General features: G+C 38.1%; 1 long non-coding RNA gene across 1 annotated transcript; it reads left to right on the top strand.

The window, feature by feature from the left end:
• Window positions 1–7,904: 7,904 nt before the first annotated feature.
• LOC135443071 (uncharacterized) lies at window positions 7,905–14,846 on the top strand. The gene is made up of 4 exons (XR_010438795.1): window positions 7,905–8,034; window positions 8,448–8,563; window positions 9,240–9,325; window positions 14,762–14,846. It is a non-coding gene; the product is annotated as an uncharacterized LOC135443071 (long non-coding RNA).
• Window positions 14,847–24,376: the final 9,530 nt, after the last annotated feature.

Here is a 24,376-nt window from a genome sequence, read left to right as displayed (position 1 = left end):
ATATTTTTGATAGAAAAATATTGTTTAATTCTGCATGAACTCTATTTTACTCATCTTATTTTTTGTAGGCCACTTGACTGTTGGTTTTGGACGTCCTGGAGGGCAAAAAAATTGGGCAAGTACTAGAGCTTCAAAATATAGTCCATGTGTAGTAAAAAAAAGCTTTTGTATTATTTCCAACAAAAAATGAAAACTTGCTTTCTTTACTAGGTACTTTTCCCAGTCACATAGAATGTAAACTGAATAGGCCACAAAAGTTCAGTGACACAGAACTCCATAAAGGTGTTACAATGACCTTAAAATCCTACTTAAACACCAGTTGTTTCATAAAATATTTGTAAACCTCATACAATTGACCTTTTCTTTGCAATCCTTATACAATTGCAAGCATGTATAGTAGCATACAAATGTTACTATACACACTTGCACTCACATCATCACTGGCTATGATCTTGTCTCATAAATTAAGTAAGGTTGGGTCTTGTCAGTTCTTGGATGCAAGGCCTCCAAGGAAAACCCAGATGGTGCAGGCATTGATAGCAATTCAGTGGGAAGACCACCTACTGTGTTAGTACTCATTTTTCTTTTGGATTGAGAGCATTGCATTTGGAAGGATGTTGCTGGACTTTTTCCTGAGGTTAAAAATGAGAAGCCTGAACAAAATGAAGCATTTCAAATCATCATAATAATCCTATAGCATGTTGCATAAGAGTACAGAAGTTGTTTAAATATTGTTAGCTGAAATAAGACAAATATTAGAGTTAATTGAAAATAACTTTTCCCCTTTTTTCAGTCTCTTTTCATTCAGCATCTATCCACCCCCTCTGTGAAATATTCACTGATAACTGAAAATTAAAAGCAATTTTTATCTTATTCAGCATTTCCTGTAAGCTTTTGTAAAACATTCAAAACTCAAAAAAGCATGACTGCAAAAGAAACTGGGAATTTTCTCAGCTGGGAATTTCTAATTTGGTCTTTATCTTATTATTTCCCTCTGCAGCATAGAAAAAATAAAAAGTTGAAATGTAATCTGTTTTACATTATTTCATTGGCAGATACCATCATGTCCCATGTGCCCATTAATTACCCTCTCTGGGCAGGATCCCTGGTTACACCATAGATTTTTGGTGGAGCAGGAAGGGGAGCAGGTAATAAACAGTGCTGCCTGAAAACCATGGGCCAGGGGCAGCATGGCAAGTGGAGCATTGCTTTCCATGCATTGCCTCAGTAGTGTATGCACTCTCCTCATGGCCTCCCAAAGTGATGAGTTACCATTGCAATGCAGCACAAAAAATCTCATTTAAGTGAGATTTTTGTCATGTTCCTCTTAATACACTTTATAAAAAATAAAATTATCCACCAAACATTGACATTTATCATGAGAGTGAATCTCAAACCCAAAACTGGATGAGAAGCAGATATAGCAGCAATAAATTCTAATAAGTCTGGACAGGCTATATAGCTATAGCCTTCTTCACTAAATAAAATATGAATAATATTAATAATGTTGTTGTGATGCAGGTTGAGAAGATTAGAATTGGTTTTGAATGTTTACCACCTAGAGTTTTAACATGTAAAGAGATTTTTCAAAACCTAGAAGCTTTCATAGCATTAGAAGAAAAAAATTTTTGGAAGTGACTATTGGGTAAGATATTCATAGCTCTAAGTAATGGATCTTTTTTCACAGAGGATGTGAAAGGCACATTTGCCTTTTACTCTTGGAGCCCAGTTGCTGTCAGCTATGTCAGAGAAGGAGCAGTGGAGGAAATCTTCACAAATGCTCAGTCCACAGCACGTTCATTGAACTTGATGTTGATTCTTCATAAACACAAAATAGCTCTCAAGTCAAGTAACTTTTTAAAGGAAAGTCACAAGGAAATTACATGTTCAGAATCCATCAACAAGAAATCACAACCAAATGAAGTAACTGTAGACTCTCATAATGTGAAAGACCCTGTGCTTCCGAAGGTTTCACACTGCCTGGAGTAGATGAAAGAGGAGGAAATAGAGGATAATTAATGAATTTTGCTCATAGTTACTAAAAGAGATAGAGCTTGGGAAAATATATTTTGACCTTTTGCAGATGTTATGAAAACTTTGCTGCTTGGAACTTGACTTACAGGATGGCATAATCCCTAAATTCCAAGAATTCATGCTGGTCAAAACTAACTTGGGCTCCTGAAAAGTAAAATAGAAAACCTCACTTATTTTCTTAAGGTTTTGATTTTAGGAACTATTGTGACAGGGATGATAAGAATATTCTTGGTGTAAACTCTACTAACAACATAAAACTTGAATAATTGAATTCTCTTTTCACTATATTCCTCTGGAAATACATCAGTGTAAATACAGAAGAGTGGGGTGTGTTTAGGGATAATGTTGTATTTCTGCTCACCAGGAAGAACAGCTGCCCCAGCCACTGTGCTCACACATAAGACACTGTTCATTTTTCCCTGGGACCTTGTGGGATGCCAGAGGTACTTTAGGGAGACAGCTCAGGTGAAGGAACAGAGCAGCCTGACAAAGCAGCAAGATGAAGGAATGAAGCATTAAGTAAAAGAAAGCCTTGTGGTAGGGAAGGAAAAGAGGCTCTGATGCTGCTGCAAGATTTTGCTTCCTCGTCTCCAGGATTCAATATTTTGACATTTCTTGTCATCTTTTTTTAATTTTGGATTAAATACAATACTTACAACTACACTTTTAAAATTTGAAATTAAGAAAAAAAGACCTTTCAGAGACCTTCAGAGATCTTTCTTTTAATTGTTTTTTTTTTGTTTGTTTGTTTGTTTGTTTCTTTGCTTGTTTGTTTGGGTTTTTTTGGTTTTGTTTTTTGGGGTTTTATTACAGATTTGTGGGGCCTGTTTAAAGTTTCCTAACCACAGGATTTATGATGGAACACAAAGATAAACCTGAATTCTTTTGGCATTTCTAATCATTAAAAGATTTTCTTACATGTTCATCTACTACTTTAGCAGGAGAAAATTTCAGCATATGAGGGCCTCATTAAAGGGTAAATCAGGACTTTTTAGTGGTGGGAGTCATCCTTTGTTGCAGAGGCTGGGAGTGCTGAATGAGTCTGGGCTGCAGAAGACAGAAAGATCATCTTGCACAGCAGCCCCATGGCATCCTGATGATCTGGCTTCTCTTCCTACCTCTGCCTCCTGGGAGGTGCTTCCAGACGGCTACTAAAAATCACTTCTTGATGGTATTCAGAAACCGTGTGCCATTGCTTTCTGGGTGTCTGATGCCTGTGGAGAACCAAGATGCAGAACATCTCAATACTCACAAGTACAGATAAACTGAATGGGGAACTGTGATTTTAAAAGCCATAGAATACTTGCTGTGATAGATTAAAAAAAAAAAAAAATCATTCCTGTGTGTGAAATTGGTCTTTCAGCTCTAGCTATGTCTGTATTTCTGTTCATTCAGAGTAAGAATGTGGATGGCAATTTCCCCTAAATGTGGATGGATTTTATTGTACTTTGTAGCTGATGGAAGCACTTTAAAAATTAATGTTGTGAAATCTGGGAGAATCAACATGATTTCTTTCTGTGTACCACAATGTGACATGCTTTCACACTTTGAACTGAACAGATAAAATGGAATTAGTAGATGCCTAATAAGAACATCCCCCGTGCAACATCTAGTGCAAGTCAGTAATTTTTATTTTCATACGTCTGCTGCAGGACTGAATTAACATTGTCCAGGCAGCAGTATTAGAAGTTGTGTATTTTCACTATTTTGCTATGAATCCTCATTGTGCTTTCACTGTAAGTATTTAAGTGGTTGTAAGTAATATGCTGAATAATACTTTTCAATAAAAAATTATTGTGTTGGTACCGAGCTTTATTTATATTTGTCAGAAGCTGAATCTAACTGAAATAACGAAATGCATATTTTCCCATTTTCAATGCTGAGTTTTCTTATATACTTCAAGTTTATTATCAAACCATGAGGGCATTTAAAGACTGTTGAAGACAGTGTCCAAATGAGGTGTTCTTATTCCATAATACTAGTAAAATGGGAGTAATACATTTATAACCACACCTGCAGTGTGCTAAACTGAAATATCCAGATCAAAACAAAACTTTTAGAACTTTGAATCTTGATTCTAGCTTTGTTAAGGCTTGCTACCTCTGGGAAGTTTTAAAACACAAGACTGTCATTGCAGAGTAGGCAGAGTCATCAGCAGAGGGGCTGACATATTCAAAAAGCACATTGATGTAACAGGAACTTGAATGGACTCTGAAGGGAGGGTATAAGAAACTTTTTATGGTGCTCTGTTTGGTGCCCTATTCTAGGTGAGATGCCCTCTCTGTTCTTACTAAAGACAGGTCCATATGATGGCAAGACTATTCCAAGTTGATTGAAGACTCTGTATTTCATCAATTTTTGAGTGTTCAACATGAAACATGGCTGAAATCCTCTATCACTGAGATAGTGATCAACACCTCTCTTTGGAAAAGCTGGTTTTTTTGAGCCAGACTTATAAATATTGGTCACCTTAGAACATACTGATCAGTCTCCTTCCTCACTAGCAAAAAAACCCCTCCTCTGGGCAAAACTAATATTGCTTCTACAGTTTACCATGAATATCAGCTTGGCAGCTGATATTGGCTGAGCTTGGCAGGATTTCACTACCTTCAGTTTCCTCTACCAGCAATTCATAGCAGTAATTTAATGAGTTCTGTCCTCCTTTGGAATATGGCCATGGTTTAAACTGCTCAGAGGCAAGTGAGTCAGATCAGGCTGAGTGCTACCTCCAAGCTAATCCCCTTTTCTCAAACCAGCATTCCCTTCTGGCCTCTGTGGTTTCCTCTTTGCAAAAAGCACCCCTCCATATTGCATTGGTTAACTGCTTCTGAATTTGTATGCAATATGATGTAAGGTAGTAGATACTTTGGCCCACAGGTTAGGCATTTTACAACCTTAAAAGGTAAATTATTTATAAGTTTCTGGTGCTGCAAAAATAAGTGGAATTTTTACAAAGTAAGATCTGGACATGATCTTTGCTTGAGTTTATTTTTCTGCCTGTTGTTCCCTCCAGTTTCCCATGCCTCTAGACAGACTCAGTTTAATATCCATCCCAGATATACTGCCATCTCCAAGTTTCTGGCAGTCGCTGTTATCTGTCACACTGATGTGCTGCACAGGAAAATTGTTCTGCATTTTTTTTGGTGGAGAAATAAAAAGTTATTGGCATAGGTAGTTTGGAAGCCAGAGCAGCTTTCTTACCCAGTGAGATATTATTGTGTTTCAGAAGCATCTGAAGGGAGTCAAACCTAGTCCACGCACATGTTCAATTTTACATGGTGTGCTGAGGCCAAAATTCGGGGCCAGCTGCTCCCAAGTCTCTGGCATGTGCTTTTCTTTAACCACATAGAGTGCTGCCTGTCTGTATCTGCTTGCACAGTTGTGGCTTCAGCTTCAGAGCCATATATATGCTTCTTAGCCTCTCAGCGTCTTTAAAAAAAAAAAAAGCAAAGACGTCATTTGGAGTTAAGTCTAGAGAAGGGGTTTGCTGTCTTTTCTGGCTTATTAAACTGCAGTAGTACTAGAAAACATAATGTGACAACTACTGCCTGACTTTTGCATCTATACAGAATGGATTTTAATGTTGTTTTAAAACTTAGACAGTATAGGAAATGAAGCCTCAAAATTCATGTATTCTGGCTGCATGTAAACTGGTACTTTTTTGTCACACATGAGGACAGAGATTAAAAACAACTTTATAAAGTATTTATGAGGTTTTGATTTACCACAATTATTTTCTCTGGCTTTTAGAGTCTCTGAATAGTATCTTAATGCTAGATCATATTTTCTGACAGCAAAACACCAGATACACTGTAATTATTTGGCATTCAGCCTTTTGGAATGGAGGCCAAAACTGGTTAAATAAATCTTTTTCAATAGCAAGGAGCAATGATTGCATTGTAAACTCTGCATAAATCTGTGATATTACAGAAAGCAACTGTTTTGCAATAAGTTGAATTGGAAAAAAAAAAAAAGGAAAAAATTTCCCATACTGGAAAGATGTCAACATGGCATTTTGCTACCCGAGTCTTCTGTACTGTTGCAACTGAACTTTTAATAATGTGACAGAAAGTGTTCTTCTTGATTATTGTGCTCAAGATTGTGTGAGAATCCCAGACTGGAGTAGCATTTCATAAAAATATTAACTTTATTAATACCACATAAAACACATTGAGATTCCTAGTAGTCAGTTCTACACATGGCTAAGAAAAGGCAGGTGGTTTGTGAAATAGCATGAGCTCATGCTCTACAAGATTTCTATAGGAGGGGCAAAGTGCTGAGTTTCTTTGTATTCAGCTGGAGCCAGTGGTGTAAATACATTTACCAGTGTGCATCTACTGCTAGTGGTGTATGACTGTAGGTCTTAGAAGTCATGCAAGACGTGGGGGTTGCTGTGCTAAACACTCTGCAAGGGTGTAGACAGACATCATCCTCACCCAGAAGAGCTTATAGTTTAAAATACAGATGTCTCAGACCTGATGGAAAGGGAAGCAGTCGTTTAAGAGGAGCAATTTATGCAAGCCACAGACTGCCAGTGGCAGCAGCGAAGGGAGGAGCGTTCCCAGAGGCTGAGCCCCATGGTGCAAGCTGTGACTTTCAGTCCACAGGAGGGTAGGTTTGTTTATTTTCCCTTCATTCTTTCGTGGGTGGAATGGTTGTCTGGAAGCACAGAGCCAGGCACGGGGTGACAGTGTGGGCACACGGGTGTCCCCAGCAGCTCCGTGCCTGTGTCCGGCGGGAGAATCCAGAGGGCCCCACGGTGCTCCTCAGGTCAGGGCCTGGGAGCGGAGGGGCGGCTGCCCTCTGTGACCCCCTGCTCTGTCTCCTCTTGAGAAACTACCTCGGTTTGCCTTTAAAAAGGGCCAGAACCAGCTGAACAAATGTATGGCTGTTTGGTGTAACATTTCCGTGCAGTTCAGGTTAATAGTTCACTTACAGTGCAAAGCTTAAATCTGTGTTCTCTGGGTCGTATAGACTCTACCTCAAAAGAAATAACAATAACAATAATGATAACCATAACAACAATAATAATACTAATACTGATAATTGCTTAACTTTTACATTGTTAAAAAAACAACATCCAGGAAAAGATTGTCTGCAGAAATGGTGAGGGAAGGACAGGCCGGGATGCAGAAGCGTGTGCTGATGTGCAGCCCATGGGTCCTAAAGCCCTGCAAGAGCAGGTTTTATCTTCTTGGGCTTCATGATGAGCCTTCTTGACACTGTATGAAGCTACCATTAAAATGCGTGGAGCGGCGCCGTGCCCGGGCTCCCCGCGCCGCCGCTGCCAAGGGGTTGGGCCCGGCGGGCGCGGCTCCAGGCCGGCGGAGGCGGCAGGGCCCGGTCCCGGTCCCGGTCCCGGTCCCGGTCCCGAGCCCGAGCCCGATCCCAATCCCCATCTCATCCCCATCCCATCCCCATCCCGGCCCGCCAGGACCCCTCGCTGCAAGGGACGAGGCAACATCCCCGGAGCAGACGGCAGCTGGGAATCCCGCAGCACGGGGTGGTGTCTAGGGAGAGCCGCAGTGAGTACACGCGTATGGGAGAGGAGCATTGGAATACATCCAGAGCCCAATCCTTCAGTCTTAGCAGCTGAAAGATGTCAAATGCTCTCCTTAGGCTGAAAAGCGTTTGGCACGCTCCCGGAGTGTGTCAGGACAAGACTGGCACCGTGGTGCTCCAGGGATCACGAGGAAAACCTTAGGATTACAGCTGTAACTTGGCCATCTCCTCACTTAATGCCTTCAGTTTCAAACCTCTCAACCCATGTGAAACGGAGCGATGTCCCAGCGTGATGCACTTAGCACATCTGATTGCTTAATTATTATCTGCCTTTCCACACAGCTAGAATCACAGCTTCACCTGCCCATGTGGCACCCACATGTGCTGTCCTGAACATCCTTGTGTGAGGGGCCTGGGATCACTGCCACTCTGCTATCTTCTTCTTTGGCCTTTGTTAGAGCTCTTCATTCCAAATGCAGCTTCTGCACACTCCCTGAGGTATGGAAATTTAAATGTATTCATACATTTAAATAACTGGGCAGCTAGCAGGACCTTTGTTAACTGCTTTGAAAGTGCTCTCTAAATAGAGCAATTAAAAAGAATCTCTGTGCAATAGCTAAACATTTGCCAAGCCAACTACACACCGTTTTAAATTTTAGAAGTTTCTTAAAAGCTTCCCATAATTTAAAGCCACATGGACTTTAATTAAAGTGCTCTCATGATGGCTAGTAAATGAATGTCAGTAAACACAACATCATAACTGTTCTCTCAGAAATGTGTCAAAAAATACATTTTTATTCTGAAAAAAAACCACTCCAAGCGTTCTTGCTTTCATTATGCAAAGAATACATCCCCTGCCCTCATACTATGGAATTTTTAAAAAGCTATTAGGTTTTTGTCTGCATTTCCAGTGTAAAAATTGTTGAGCTGAAAGAGGCCTCAAGACAGAGTTGGGGACAGGAAGATGTAGGCAGAAAAAGTTTTGAGAAAAGCTGCCAGTAAATTTATGCCCAGCAAAAGAATGCAGGTAAGAAGAAGTGGCAAGTGGGAAACTTCCAGGAATCAGGAACTTGCTGTGTGTGCTAATTACATCACATTGCTCCTGGTCTTGTTCTGTAGCAGGGAATATGAGCCATGTTCTTGGGATGCAGCCTCTGTGTTTGATGCTGTGGCTCTGGGCTCATGCTTTAATTTAGTCATTCAAGGTGAGGGGCCAGAGGGCAGATAAGCTTTTTTCCAAGCAGCTGTTAACAGCTGTTAACTCTGCAATGTGTGCTTGAGATGCTACCTGAGCAGAGGCAGCATGATTTAATAAAGTGAGAGCTGTTCTGGGACTTCGCATCCATTCCCATCCCTGCCACTTTTTTCCTGCTGAATCATGGTTTTTGCCTAATGTCTGGTTCTTATTTTGTTAAATGGACACAGTAAGCATTGCAGAAGTAATCAGTAATGTATTTTGATTTCTAGACATAAAATGTGGTGTATAATAACTGGAAGTTAGTTTTATCTGGGATGTGTCAGAAGAAATGTCACATTTTTTATGGTCCCACTGTCTCCTCTCATCCTTGCAATATTATAAGGGTGGTGTTAGTATAGTTTTTTATATAATTTCTGCTTGGTTGTTTCAATCAATTCAGAATAAATGTGCATCTGTGTAATTTTGGGTCAATTTAGAATGCTTCTTTCTTAATCTTCCCTCAAAGAACTTGAAGATACAAATGAAGGCCCGGTCATGGCAGAGGAATCTGGCAGTCAGGCAGCAATTGGCCATGGAGCACCAAAATTAGAGGTAGGGATTAGAAAAGAAATCTTAAGAGTCACTGTCTGGGAGAGGTTTAGAAATGCAGAAGAAGATGTTTAGAAAGTATTCCAAAACTCAAGGGTACAGCTTTATGTAGGTACTTATTCTAGAAAAATACATTTTAAAATTAGTAGACTGTTCTCTATTTTCCTGTCAACAGCGTATTCAGCTTTTTCAAATGATTGCATGTCAAGAACATCCCAAGTGTCTGCCTGCTGTCTAATTGTGCTGACTTGTAATTTCTAATCTGATCATAAGCAGTGAATTGGTTAACTGTGTTGGTACTTAAGTGTGCATGTTTTGCTTCAAGGCTGACACCCTGGCAAGATGAATGGGGGAAGTTAACTTGCTTGATGCTATTGTTTTAGCTGGTGAGGATGAGGACTCCACAAGATGAAAGTATGTTGGTTTACATTGTCAAGGCTATCTTCACTACCAGAAGCTAGAAACTTCCTTTATTATGAGAAAACAAACACATAAATTCTGGGAAATAGAATAAAACACTCCATTAATCTGCATGAAAGCCTTAAATCATTCAGATTCATAGATCTGCTACCTGTGGTAATTTTTTTCTTCTGCATTTGAAATAAGAGTTTGTTGGGATCAGACAGCATCATTGCTTGCATCCACTGACGGTCTAAGAAATGACTAATAAAAACACATACAGTAGACATATTTTCTTAGAAATAGAGCCTTCTGGAAATGGTGCAGAAACAGAAGGAAAATCTAATAGAATGCTACCCCGTTCCATTGAAATCCATTCAGAAAAATAAATTCGGCTCTATTTCTGGCTTCCTTTGACTTGTTGAAGGGTATAGGATAACTCATTTGATCTAGCTCTGCACCAGCTTCTCAACTGTGAAACCAGAAGACTGAGTTGTGCATATTTTCTTAAATGTTGAGGAAATACAGATAAAAACATTATTATGTAATCCCTAAGTACCAGATTGGGTGACCTTTATTCATATTTAAATAATGAGAACTATTTACAGAGCAGCCTACTGTTCACTGTGAGTAAGGGTGAGAGAATCCAGGCTGGTTTTGTCTTGGCCCAGAGAGTACTTCTGAACTGCTGTTTTCATTTGGTTTTACAGTCCTGTTTCATAAGATTGAAAGGACCTGAAAATGAGTGAAATTGCAGGTTAGTGAATGATACTGTATGTTTGAAGATATCCACACTCTAACAATCTTTGACTATATCTTCAATTACCAGTATCTCAGTTGTAATATCACTGCTGGGATTTTCAGAAAAATAGCATATAATGTCAACTCTGTACTTAAACTGTAACCAACAAGCCCTGGGGAGCTATCAAGTTATCAGTCTTTAGTACTGAAAGCATAACACCGGTTTTAAGTATAGCTACTCAAAATGGGTCAAGTTACAGCTGGGTTGTGTTTTAGTGAACTAAAATTAATAAGGTGTTTTTAGCCAGGCAGAAAAATCTGTAAGTGCAGATATTTGTAATCAAATTCCTGATTCTATAAGTTAATTTTTATTTAACCTGTGAAAATTAGGTGAACACACACATACAGACACAAAAATCACCTGTGAACTGAAGTTCTCAGTACTTTGTTGCCCATAACCTCAAGCTGGAACAGAGACTCTAGCATTTCAGCATTCAAAATCTGGATCAGCTGCTAAAGTCTCAGATGTTTGGATTTGAACTTGTGTACTTTAGGAGTAGATTATACATATTCTGGTCTGAATTGAAATAAGTATTAATTGGTAGGAAATAAGACAAAATCTTTCCTTTCAAAACTGAAATCTTTGTATAACAGATGTATTCATAAATGTTCTCTCTTTGTAAAGGAAAAATATTTAGACATCATGATGTAAGAAATGTGAGCAAGTCACTTCTGAAGCAGCAGTGAAAGAAACATCTTTGCTGGCCTGAGCAAAACTATTAATCATTGTCCTACATGCTTTTTTATTAAATGTGAAAAGACCAAATTGTTTGTCAGATCAGCTACAAAACTGAGAAATTGAAGGCTTGTAGCAGCCTTCAAGTTTCACATTTACCGTAACTATTTCTCTTTAATTCTGTAAAAATCTGTATTTTCTTTCCAGTTCCACTGGTAAATCTCCAAGAGAAAGTATCAGTAAGGCCCCAAGTGATCAGTCTTTTTTGTCAAAGCACATAAATTACTGCTGGGCTGTTAATTCTAAGTGAATCTAATCCCAGATCACTATTGCTTTTGAAAGAACTAAGTTCTGTTCTTCAGCCTATTTAGCAAGGCTTTCACCTGCTACCTATATGAACTATTTGACACATGCTTCAGCTAGAGATTCAGACAGCACACACTAAGCTTGCTTTTTGTGCCATTCACTGAAAAGTCAAAAAGTCTAAAGATGCCTGAATGAATTACCATGATACTAATACAACCTTTAAAAAACCATAGAAAGTGCTAATAATTTTTTCCTAATTTGATATTTTTAATATAGAAGGAAAGGAAATAAAAAAATATGTATTACCATTGGCTTTATGTATGTGTATGCAATTTATATAATTTCAAAATTAAAAATTAAAAAAATAACCAACAAAAGGAGTTCGGAACTTCTGCAGTGGAACAGAGACACAATTGCCCTTTCCAAATTATACTTTCCAAAAAGAAAATAGCAAAGGAACACTAGATACAGTTTTAGGACGGTTCTGCACTTAGTTGTATTATGGATCCATTAAGTGGTTTTATTTTTTACTCAGAGATACTTATATCCTTTTCTCAGCATACTTTCCTGGTTTTGTGCCTATGTACAAATTATCTGTTTGTTTTAGAAAACTGTTATTTCAGTCTTCCTGATGGGAAACTGAGGCGCAGAGACACAAAGGGACTTTTCTGAGATCTCAGAGGACACGAGTTAGAGCAGGCTAAAAGATCTAGAATTTATGGTTAACTTCTAAAGCACTCTACAGCTTTCCTTTGGACAAATCAGTTCCAGCAATGAATTAAACTGCTTAATGTTTATTTGAAAATCAAGCCAAACATTATTAATTTAATTTGGTGAGTTAAAGAAACCCCAGCAACCCAGGATATGTCTGGAGTTAACTTTATTTGGATGTATATTTTGTGGAAAGGAAGAGCAAGATTGTTATTTTTTTCCCATCAGAAACATCTGTGTGCTTTGCCAATATCTGCCTTGGCAGTACTTTACTAGTAATGTATATATTTTGCCTTTTAGAAAACTGTTTTCCCAAGGCTGAGAAAAACTGTGAGCAAAATTATGTCAGGAAACATTTACACATGAAAATATGAAATATAATTCAGATTTGATAAATTCAGTGTGAAAAGACACACTACTTTGAAATTCTTAACAGACATCTTTAACCTAAAAATATTCTATTGGTTGAAGGGAAAATGAAGACAGAAATAAAAAATTCGCACAACTAAAAACAAGAGTAATAGCAATGAATTTAAAACTGACTCTGGGGAAATATGGACAATTGATACAGGAAGCTGAAAATATCTTTAGAAAACTCTGCAGAGGATGGAGGGAAATAAGAAACAATACATGAAGTATATAAAGAAAAAGTGAGATCTTGGTAATGGTTTATATCCTGTTCTCAGCAAGGATAGTAAAAACATGGATCACAATGTGCAAAAGGCAGATTTGCTCATTCACATCTGTTTTGTCAGAAAAGGCAGGAAGATCTAATTCCACCTTAAAGCTAATGAGAATTATTTTATACCCCAGCAGTAGCTAGAAATAATGCTGAACATTTTTTTTCTCAAATATGTAGGATCCAACAATAGATTTGATGCAAGTTAAGGTAGTTTATTTCAGCATACTAATAATTTTTTAATTACAGAATGCTGGGGAAATTAAGAAAACTTAATTAATGCCAATATTGTAAAAGAAAAATCTATTAAAATCATACAAAAGACTGACTAATACAGAGGTAGTAAAGAAATAAGTATAGGTGAGGTATAATCACAAAGGGGAAAATATTTCTAGTGTGGTCCTGTGAAGATCTGTTCTTTATCCAATGTCATGCAACATCTTTAGCAAAGTCTGGAAAATGTGAGATTATGAATAGAAAAACTTACAAGTGACAAAATCTTTAGATGAACAATTCATGATGATGAAAGAATGAGCTAGTCTGGAGTGCTCATTGCAATAAATTCATTAAAACACAATATTTTTGTGTGGTCAAAACAGGCTAAAGGAAAAAGAATTTACATAGCAATTATTATTGGGAAATCTGAGTCCTCTAGAAAAGACTTAAATATGAATTTGAAGGTAAGCTGCAAGAAGAAAGCTGTGATTTAATGTAAGATGCAATCCTTTTATGTCTAACCAATGGCATACGGATGGAGATGGTGATACTCCATCTGTATATGTCATTAGTGACAACATTCCTGGAATGCTCTGTCCAGTTCTAGCATTTATGCTTTGTCAAGGACCTTTTCAGACTAGAAGGGGCTCAGAAGAAAACAAGAAGGGTATGAGGTCTGGGAAATGTGCTTCATCCTGAGACACTGAAGAACCCCAGTTTACTCTAGGCTAGAAGGAGACTTCACCATAATCTGTAAGACCATTCATGGAAATTATCTTCTTGACCAGTTTTGTTACAAATTAAGTCTAATAAGGCATTTTAAATTAATTTTTAAATTTTTGGTTATTGTTGTAACTTGATCATAATCCAATTAATGTTACTGATGGAACTGCTGGAAATTTATTTTCGCTGTTCTGAGCTGGAAACAGAACACAAATATCAAGTGATAGTAGCTAATGTTTGGAATTAATTCTTACACAGCAATGTGCTGAATTTTCCATCTGTAGCAGTTCTTTAACTGAGCTGTAACACATCTCCCAGAAAGACACGCAGGGTAGAACAGATATTACATCTGATGCACAAATTGCTGTGTCTTGGTCTATAGTTTGTATATCAGGTCGAGTTAGAAGACCAAAAGTTATGTCATGGGTATAAAATCAGCCAGGAAAAAGTAACTGGGGTATACATGGGGCTGAAAAGGAAAACACACATGTACTATAATTACCAGTATCACAACAAAAACCATAATGGGATGGGAAAATTATGTTAAATAAGAAAAGAAAATATTACTGGTTTTAATGCTTTGCTAACAATTAAAAGACCTTATTTCTTATTTCTGATACTTAGCCTGCCCTTAACTTCCTTACTCTGTACAATTCAAGTAATTTTTGCTAAGTACAGTCATGTCTAATTTGCTGTGCAATTTGTACTGATGAATGAGGTTGTATTAGGTTTAAAGTAAGTAAATCAAGCACTGTGAACACTGCAAAAATTACGGAGTTTTATATATGGTTGTATGCACCAAAGAGGCACAGAAGTTTTACTTCAGCTATTCTAAAAAGAGCTGGAGTGCAGATGAGTCTGTCAGAGAAAAACCCTTATACAAATGTATCACATATGTGTTTATGATCTTCTGTCCTTCTTAACACAGGTTCTCCACAGGCACTTCAGTCTACTCCACTGCTAAATGTGTGTATTAACAGCTACAACAGAGCAAGGAAAGACTACAGGTATTAACACTTTGAGGTTTGGTTTTCTAATTTTGGTTGGTTGGTTGGTTTTGTTTTGTTGGTTTGGTTTTTCCCAAACAGAAAGCATTTAGGTCGGTAATGAGAAAGTGCCTTATAATGCAGCAATGGCATATGTATTAATTTAAGAAACATAAATCCTCTTGTGTCATCTAGCAATCTTTGGGAAGGCCCATAGATTTAAATGTGCATTATATTTTGTGCTCCACACATATGGGCCAAAATACAACTGTTGGCTCAAATCTGTATATAATGTTATCTGATGCATTGTATTCTCTACTGAAACAGGCAGGCTTCTCTCCAGTGACCTAAACCATATATGGTTTTATGCTCTGCTTCATTTTGAGAAAACGCCCCTGTTTATATTTCAAGCCCACTTATTAAAACACATATGTGCTTCTTGGACTGATTACAAAAATGACTGCTTGACAATCTTCATTACAGACACTTTATTACTTCAACAATGACAAATTGAAGGCTTCTTCAAGTAGGCAGTCATTTCACAATACTTTACCTGAGAGTTTTCACCATTTATATTGCTTGGTTTTTCTCTGTTCCTCTTATGCTTCTTCTGCCAGTGTTTAGTATTTGTTAAACTTTCTCTTCTAGTTAGAATATTTTTTGAGCTTGGAAACTTTCCAGTTGGAAAAAAAGGCTTTCTGTGAGCTTTGACAAATCAATTCATTAATCCTGAAAATTTACCAATTTCAGTTCTAAATACTGGGACTATGTGATTTTGTTTATTTGTTTACTTGCTCTGTTTTTACACCCTTATAAATTATTCTGCACAGGTTTTGTTCATTTTTTACACAGTTTTAGCCTCCTACAGGAAGTCTTTATGGATTTCATCTATATCATTAGAAAATACTGGGGGTGAGAACATCTGGAAATAAACTGTATGACCCACTTTAGCATACTTTGCACTGTGAAAGCTTGTATATTATTTCAATGGCCCCTGGAGCTGGTGTTCTGGACAGTTTTGCTCAGCCTCAAAACAGCTCACCTTGTCTATCCCTTGCTCCTCCAAAATAAATTCAAATCATTGAAGATGTGAGGGAGGATTGTGAGCATATTAATGTGTGGATTGCATTTGGTTAAAGATTATTTTTTGCGGTGTAGCCTGTATTCTTCCATTTCATGGCTCCCAGTGCAACCAGGAAGGAATTGCTTCCTTGTCTCACAGGAGAGTCCCGATGTATCTTGCTTGCTGCTGCTGGTGGTGCTGTAAAGGCGTCTGTGTTGGATCATTCCTTGGTGCAGCCGTTTGCACAGGGCTGAGTGAATGGAGCAGTGAGCTAATGAATGAACATTCCTACTTAAAACAGACATATATATCCTTCAAGCTGGATTCCTTCATCTCGGTGGCGCACCTCAGCCCATTGGTTCAGTCCAAAGTAAATCCATAACATGTCATAGCTGGACAGACCTCTGATGAGATTCTTTTCAACAAGTTAGCATACTGTTAAGCCATTATTTTCAAGGTCTCTAACACAGAAGTCCCTTGTTGAACAACTTTGCTTTATTTGGCCAACTGTGTGAAGGCACGTTTGAGTGGTATTTTAAATTCCCAATTCATGAATAATATTCCAACACAAATGTAAATCTTTGTAAGCATTGAACTACTGCTGTGCATTCTAATAACATATGGAAGATAATATTGTGCCCATTCTTAATCACTTAATTAAAATAATTTCTGTAACAACTTCATGTAGCAATAAATAGTTGTTTGGGAAGTTTTTTTGTAAATTTGTGTTTTTAGAATAAGTCATAGGAAGGGATTTTTACTGACTTGTCTATAGTGGTGAGTCTTAAAGCAATAACTTCAGTAACAAGACCCTATATTCATTCCCAGCTGGACAGAGTCTTGCAGAGGACAGGGAGGCAGTGGTGTGAGCTGCTGGCGGGACATGTCTGGGGATCTCCTGGCTCTGCTCTGGAGAGGAAACCAAGGAGAGTGTTGGTTGGCTCGCTGGGCCTCCTGCCTGAATCTAACCTGTCACATTTTTAAAACACCCAGGCAACTGTGGGTGTCTTTTAGAGGAAGTAATTGCTGTTAGCATTCTTTTCCTATTGCTTTCTGACCATCTCAGTACTTTCTAAAGGTGTTGCCTTAGCAGGAATGTGAACTGTATGTAGGCCTGAAGAAAATTAACAGTGACTCAGAAAATGAAATTTATCTGGAAAAACCACATTCCTCAGGAATACAGTATCATGGAGACTTGATTATTTCTTCTTGTGGAAGGGGCTAAGGTGTTTTATGATACCATGCAGTTGTAGCTGAGATTGGCCTGTAGCCCAATCAACTAGTCATTCCTTTCTGGTGTATTTCTGTATTGGACTTGTGCTGAAATGCCCACAGGAGATTTGGGTAACTCTCTACAAATGCTTTTGCAGGTAGTGAGTGTTAATATAATTTAAAAAATCTGTTGTTTTCCCACCCCTCTCCTTCTCTTCACCTCCCTTTGTGAAAAAGGTAAATCATTCAGGGGTTGCTTTCAGCATAAACCAGTTTGTTGAATTTACAGGAAGGGCTGCAGTTCCTCTGTGCACATGATGCTTTCTAATACATCACAGACCTCTTAAAAAAAAAAAACCCAACTATAAAAACATACATGAAACAAACAAACAAGAAATATTTTCCTCTCAAAACATCCACACAGGAAAATGCTATGTAGCTAAGCATGTTAGTACAACTCTACAAGAAACTTTTGGACCAGATTATGCTCACTGAATTGTGGATACTCTTAAAAAAATGAGTGCATAAGAATCCTTCTTTCTTCTACCAGCACAAGTTGAAAAACCTAGACATATTTAGCCGTCAGCCGCCTAAGGAAATGTCACTTACCAATGTTTAGGATGATAGATTGCATCCTTTAGATGTGCCATTCTCTCTCCTTCCTCTCTAAGGAGATCCATTCTCAATTTTTTACCCTTAAAACCTAAAAGAATCATAACAAAAGCTTCTCACTTAATTAATCACTTCCACTTCCTCCATTTTGGGAGCATTTACATTGCATAAAATGTGGTGCTTGTGGCACTCTGCTATTTCCCCTCATGTGAGCTTAGAATCAGCTATGCTGGTCAGACAAGCAGAACTGCTTTTTAAAAAATAAATTAAAGTAAAATCCTGTCTCAGCTGCTCTTAGAAGAAATTCTTATGTGAAAAGAGTTTGTCCCTTTCTCCCACATATAAAATTACTTCTAAAGTGTTGAAACAACTTTTGGATTATCAGCATTCAAAGGTAAGTGGGACTAGGGAAAATGAGAAGTCTAAGTTACCAACTTCCTATAATCTCACATCAAAAGGTCTGAAATGTTCAAGATTATTCACAAATACATAAATGAATATTGGGAATCGTGTAATGCCCAAGATGGACAGGATAGTGATAAAAACAGTTCAAACCTATCTTGACCAGCTCTCAGTCATGGAAATCAAGCCTGAGATTGAAGTTGCTCCTGGGAAGCTTTTCCCAGTGTCCTGTACTGCTGGGGACAGTCCCTAGTCTGGGTTAGAGCACCAGCTCTGGAACATTCCTTCCTATGTGCAATGTCAGTATTTGGAAGTTGAGCCTTTCAAGGCCTTCAGTCTTACAGCACTGCTCTCTCCTCTGCAATGGCACCTAGACTCAGTGTGGACTAGACTAGTACATATACACTCTTTTTAATAGTTTATGAATATCATCCAGATAAGAAATATGCCTTTGAGTCATCTGAGCTGGGTCAGAGTAGCTCTGGACGTGCAGCATTATGGAAATGACCTCACATTCCTCACATTTAAAGCAGCCATACAAGTGATACAGATCACAGAATATTTTGAGTTAGAAGGGACACACAAGGATCATCAAATCCAGCTCTTCAGTGAACAGCCCATACAGGGATTGAATTTACAACCTTGGCTTTATAAGTACCATGCTTAAAAAAATTAGCTAATCCCTACTCTACCATATCAGTGTTCACCTGTGATGTACCTGGACTAATAACTTAACTCGTTCTGAGAGGTATCCAGTACTATTTCTGCCCTGAGAGAGATAGTATTGCAGATTCTGCAGGCTGGTAACACACCACTGCAAATGGTCAGCAAAAGACAGAAGTTCAAGAAGAAGGGAAGAAAAAAGACAAAATAAACACATTTGGTATTTCAAAAATACTGCTCAGACTCCGACATTGTGGCTCAGGGACTCTCACAGTGTTGTCTCATGTTTAATAGTCATAGACATTGGTTATAGACATGAGTTCAGCTGGTGACCTTGGCAAACTTCTAGCATCCAACAGCTTCTGTTGTTCCATTTGTATGAAGAGCTACCACTCTCAGTTCATTTGGAAGCTGGTACCTGCTCCTTTTATTTGATTCACACTAGTTCCTAAACTGGAGGAGAAAATATTCCTTATTCACCCTTATCACACCACTCATCATTCCATAGGCATTTATTATAGTGCTTTATTTTGGGACCTCCTTTTAGTTTTAGAATTAGCCATTTAAGTGACCTGTCTCTTCAGCTAATTTAAGATCTGAAGACCTTGTTTCGTATCACAAGCTGTTTAGGGTTTTTTAAAGAGGTTCCATGAAAGATCGTGTAAAGAAACAAGGTCTATCTTTTTACTTAGCTGTAAGGAATCCCCTCTGTCATTTCGGTTTATTTATCCATTAACTTTACTGTTTATTTTAGCTTTTACTCATTTTCTGCAGAACCAATGTATTGACATGCATATATCCATAGATTTCTTATTTCTAGGTATTTGGTATCAGATTATCTGCTTTGTTGTCCTCCAGTACAAAAGAATTTTTAAGAGGAGGCATTTAACTGGGCTAATACAGGTTTATGTCCTATTAACATGAAGAAAAGGGAACTGAACACACTTCTCACCCAGCATGAATTGCACCCCTGATTGTGTATAAGACTGTGGGTCCACCTTCAGCTTTGTGAATCATACCCCTTTTTCTTTAGCTTTCTTTTACATATCCATGAAAACATGATATTTTGCTTTAATGCTATGTACATTGCTCTGCATTTTAAAAAAAAGTATTTTCATTCAAATAGAATAAATTCTGTTTTTCAGGTGTGGGGGAATTTTTTGCTTTGTCTTGAAAAAATAAAATCTCTATTTGCACAGAGTGGATACTTTTCAGGAAACAGCTTATGATATTTTATTTTGTTCTGAATATGTATTTGACTTTTTTCCCTGTAAACTCAATACAATGTCTCAGTTCATACATCTGTAAGATCAAAAATGCACTGTTCCAAAGCACTGGGTAGGAAATGTATAAAAAAATACAGGTGTCTGAGCAACAGTTTGACAAGCAGAGAGACAAAAGGAACACAGGGAAAGGAACAGTGTCAGAGAAGTGTGAAGACAAAGGGTCTGGAGGCAAGGTTCGTGCTCAGTGTCATAGGGGAAATGGAAACTCCGCCGGTGTCAGCTTTCTCTCTATAATGCATCTCTGTCTCTGTTCATGCTAAATAGATTGGCATGTACTGCTGACAGCCTATTATTTTACAAGCCATGTGTTTTTTAAATACATATATAGATAATAGTACAGTTTAGTCCCTTAGCTAGATTATCAATAGGGCATAATGGCAATCCACATATTTATAGATTTGGTTTATTTTAGTGTAGAGTGAGTGAGAGAAGTGTTTTTTTTTTTCTGGGGACTCTGGTGACTCCTCTAAGGGAGTGGAGAGAACTGGTGTCTTAGTTGTCTCTTTCAGCTCCCAAGAGCCGTTTGGAGATTGAGTCACAGGAGTTTAGAGAATGGTTTAATCTTATGCAAAGCAGGCATCTGCAATAAGGCAGATGAGCTGTGCTGGAAGTACCTGTTTCTTCCAACTATAAGTATTTTGTCTTTGGGCTACAAATGGTTTAAGTTACACAGGTGAATCTCAGTTCAGGATGCTGAATCTTTTTACCACTAATGCTGATGTATTACTTAGCCAGCACAACAATATCCAGTTCTGCTCCTGGAACAGAAGCATATTTCAGGGTAAAATTAATAAAATTTTAGCTGTAGAGTTTGTCTGGCTTATTTAATACTGTTTCAATTAGTTTTAAGGCAGAGAAAGTTGGCAAGCTCTGTATCTAGCCTCTGTAAGGCTGACAACAGCAAAACTTGTCCATCCAAATTGTCACGGTCAATGTGTCATTTTCAAACACCATTGTACGCTACTCCCCCAGCATATCAAGAGCGGCACATCAGGAATATCCACATGTGAGGGCAGGTGTAGGTAACAGGTGTCATCTGACACTTGGTGGCACGTATATTCCACTATAAGAAGGAGAGACTACTAATAGCTTGTGCATGTGTGCATTTTCTGCCATAAATGGCCTTTTGCCAATCTCTAGGCCTTGTTTAATACATTATCTTTCTGTCCCACAATGTTTTTTCCCCACTGCAAATTCTTTGTACTGCTCCAGAAGCGCATCCCCATCTAGAGCCAGGTGAGTGGGCAGCGAGGCAGGTGGCAGCTGCAGACACCCCCTGTTGAACAGGGATCACTGCTCAAGCCCTTTGGACAGTGATGCACAAGCAGAGTCCCCTCAGGGCCGAGGTTCAGTCCAGCTGGGGTGACAGGACCTTGCCCTACCAGTCTGTATGTCCTGGATTTTTAAATAGATTTCTACTGAACGAATATAAATCCTCATCTGTGGAGCCTGGATACAGTTTTAGTGAGCTGTTTTGCTGAAAATAATTAATGAGGGCTGTACTGAAATACATGTGGTCTTAGCAAAACTAAAAATGCATACAAAAACTGTTTCCTGCTTGTTTGGTTTAAAATGAGTTTAATTATATAAATTCACATTTACACCTGATAAAGACAAGCTCAAACTTCTATGTTTTATAAAAATAAATTAATGTCTTAAGGTTATGACAATATTATTAAAAATACAATTTATGGTTAAAGTTTACCAATGTGTCTATATCCAGATGTTGAGAAATGCTGAAAACTTTGTATGCCAAGGCCTTAAGAATACCTTCATTCCATGCCTGCTCTTTTTGACCATACGTTTTTTCCGAGATGCAGTATAATTCCACATTTTAGCCAAAGGCTCCAGACTTATGCTATATAGGCTGTCAGTTGATTCTTTGTCTTCCTGCTTTTCTGCAGCATGCCAACACTATTTCTTGCTCTCCAGCTTTCTTTTGGAGAGCAATTTAATTGCATTTGAATGTCTGGTCCCTGGACTGCTCTGCGGAGCCAGGTAGCTGAGGATCAGGAAGCCAGTCTTTGGAGTCCAAGGTTGCAGCTGGAAGCTGCTGAAACAGACTAAACGATTAGGAGCTGTTAAAAAATAGAGCAGAGGCTGATGCACATGAGCTATAAATGATTTTCTTCAAATTCTCCCTCCTGCAGAAGGAAGTAAGTACAACCCTTGCTTTCTGGAAAATCTCATGAGACCCCAGATCTACAGGGTTTTTATTTTTTGTATTAAAAATAAAATATAGTTGATTGTGGCATCTGAGTGCTGTCCCATACAGAACAGTATTGTGGGGCTTGTTTGCAGTTTCTTCTTTCGTTCCTACTGAAATCAGCACAAAATCACAGTTGATTTGGGTGGAAACAGAATCTACACAAAGTTCAACTGGCTTTTCAGCTGAAAGCTTACAAGGATTTTATCACTGGTCAAAGCCTCCTTCCTGTCTTAGGCAGAATTTCCTATTAACCTTAAAAGCTGTATTTTTCCACACTATCATATGTTCACAGCAATATTAGAAATGCCAGACCTAATCAAACCAGTGGTCCATCTAGGCTAGTATCCTTGGCTCCAGATGCCCCAGAGGAAGCTGCAGGAAAATTCATATTGTCATTTCTCAGGGGAAGTATCTTCCTAACCTTTGGCAGTCTTTGACTAGCTATTGCTCTGACCATGAGTGCTCATAATAGTTATACACTTTTATCCTATCTAAGGGTTATCTATCATGTATGTTCTATTGTTTTAACTATTCCCTACAGGTTTAGGCATAAAGGTCACAATAGGACAGAGGTCACGAGTCACAGTAGATCAAAAGCCATAGCGTGTCAAATGTTGTAATATAATTCATAGTCATGTATACAGCACATATATAAAGTGATAGTTCATGCTAAGGCATTGCCTCACATTGCTGTTACAGCTATAGCTCCCCTAAGAGTGTTATAATATGCTATTGACTTTCTTGTGGATTCATCGTGCTGTGAATTATTTCTGGCCAGTGGAATGCATGGAGTTACCTTTTGGGTATTACTTAAGCAGGCGTCTTGTGATTGTGCCAGAGATCTTTTTTGCAGGAGTCAAGGTGTGTATTGTTTCCCTAGATTTTTATTATTTTTTAAAGGAAAAAAAAAATAAAAATAGGAAGGGGAAGAAACTGAAGATTTACACTTTGGCTTAAAGATATACTGGGTATATGAAAACAGCTCTTTTTTTCATCCCCATGAAAGAACTGATCCTATGGTCTCAGGAGGAATATGTATGTGAAGCCATATTCAGTAAACCTTAGGTGTCACAATTTTTCTCTTTTCTTTTAAACTGAAGAATAGACAACTGTTACTTATAGTTTTGTCTCCATCATTCAATCTTTTTCATTTCCTACATGTAGTTATTCACCTCCCCCCCTCTTCTCCCCCCTCCCCAACATTCTTTGTTCTGTTCCTCTTGGAATAAAAAAGAGATAAGAAATAAAACAAAAAGCACTGTAAATGATCATCTTCCTAAGGACCCTTTACTCCTTCTAACAGTTTGACTTTTCACCTTTTGGGTGCTTAGTGGAAAAGCCATTACTTGCTTGCTGAGGAAAAAGCATTTAATGAATCACAAAATCATTCAATTATTCTTAAAAACACTTCACATCACACATCTTTTTCCAAGTAAAGTGTGCATTTTTCACATTTAAATGGTGCATAACTGCCTCGTAGAATGTGTCCCTAGAGCTAGAGACATTTTAACAGAAAGGTTCCAGGAGTACACACAGCAGTTTGATATATATAAGCATTAAAAACCTTGCATTAAAGATGCAGAATTTCCTCTTCTCTCTTCACTGTCTTTCAACAACATTTATGCAAAGTTGCCTTTCTGCTGTTGTGAATTGTCTAGCTTTGTGCAGAGCTGAGATCCACATGCTCTGCTTACTTCGGCTCACTGCAGTACCACAAGATAGAAATGAACTAATCGTAAAGCTAATATGGGACAGCAAAGCATTTACACTATTTGGGGTTCCGTAAATAAAATGACATTTTCTCTAGGAAGGTTAGTAAGATGTTTTTTTCAGAAAAGTATATTATTTACAATCGTTGAGTCTGATGCTGGTCTCTCGCTGCTTTTTCTTTGCTTTTATAAGAGAAGTGCTTTCTGCAGACTGCAGTAGCTGCCATTTCCTACACAAAGTTTTCCTTTTAGTTTTTTTCCCTTTGAGGGGGTTTGTGTTTTTTAATGGACTTACATTGTAAAACTTTCTTTTGCGTATTTTATGAAAACTTATGTTCTTTGCCCAACAGAATCAGGTGGCTGACTAGGTTTGCAAAACCAGCTTGAAGGCTGCACTTTTG

This window comes from Zonotrichia leucophrys, chromosome 2 (assembly GCF_028769735.1).
Source record: "Zonotrichia leucophrys gambelii isolate GWCS_2022_RI chromosome 2, RI_Zleu_2.0, whole genome shotgun sequence".
Lineage (NCBI taxonomy): Eukaryota > Metazoa > Chordata > Aves > Passeriformes > Passerellidae > Zonotrichia > Zonotrichia leucophrys.
The sequence above is the reverse complement of the archived record's forward strand: the minus strand, read 5'-3'. Positions and strand labels throughout refer to the sequence as shown.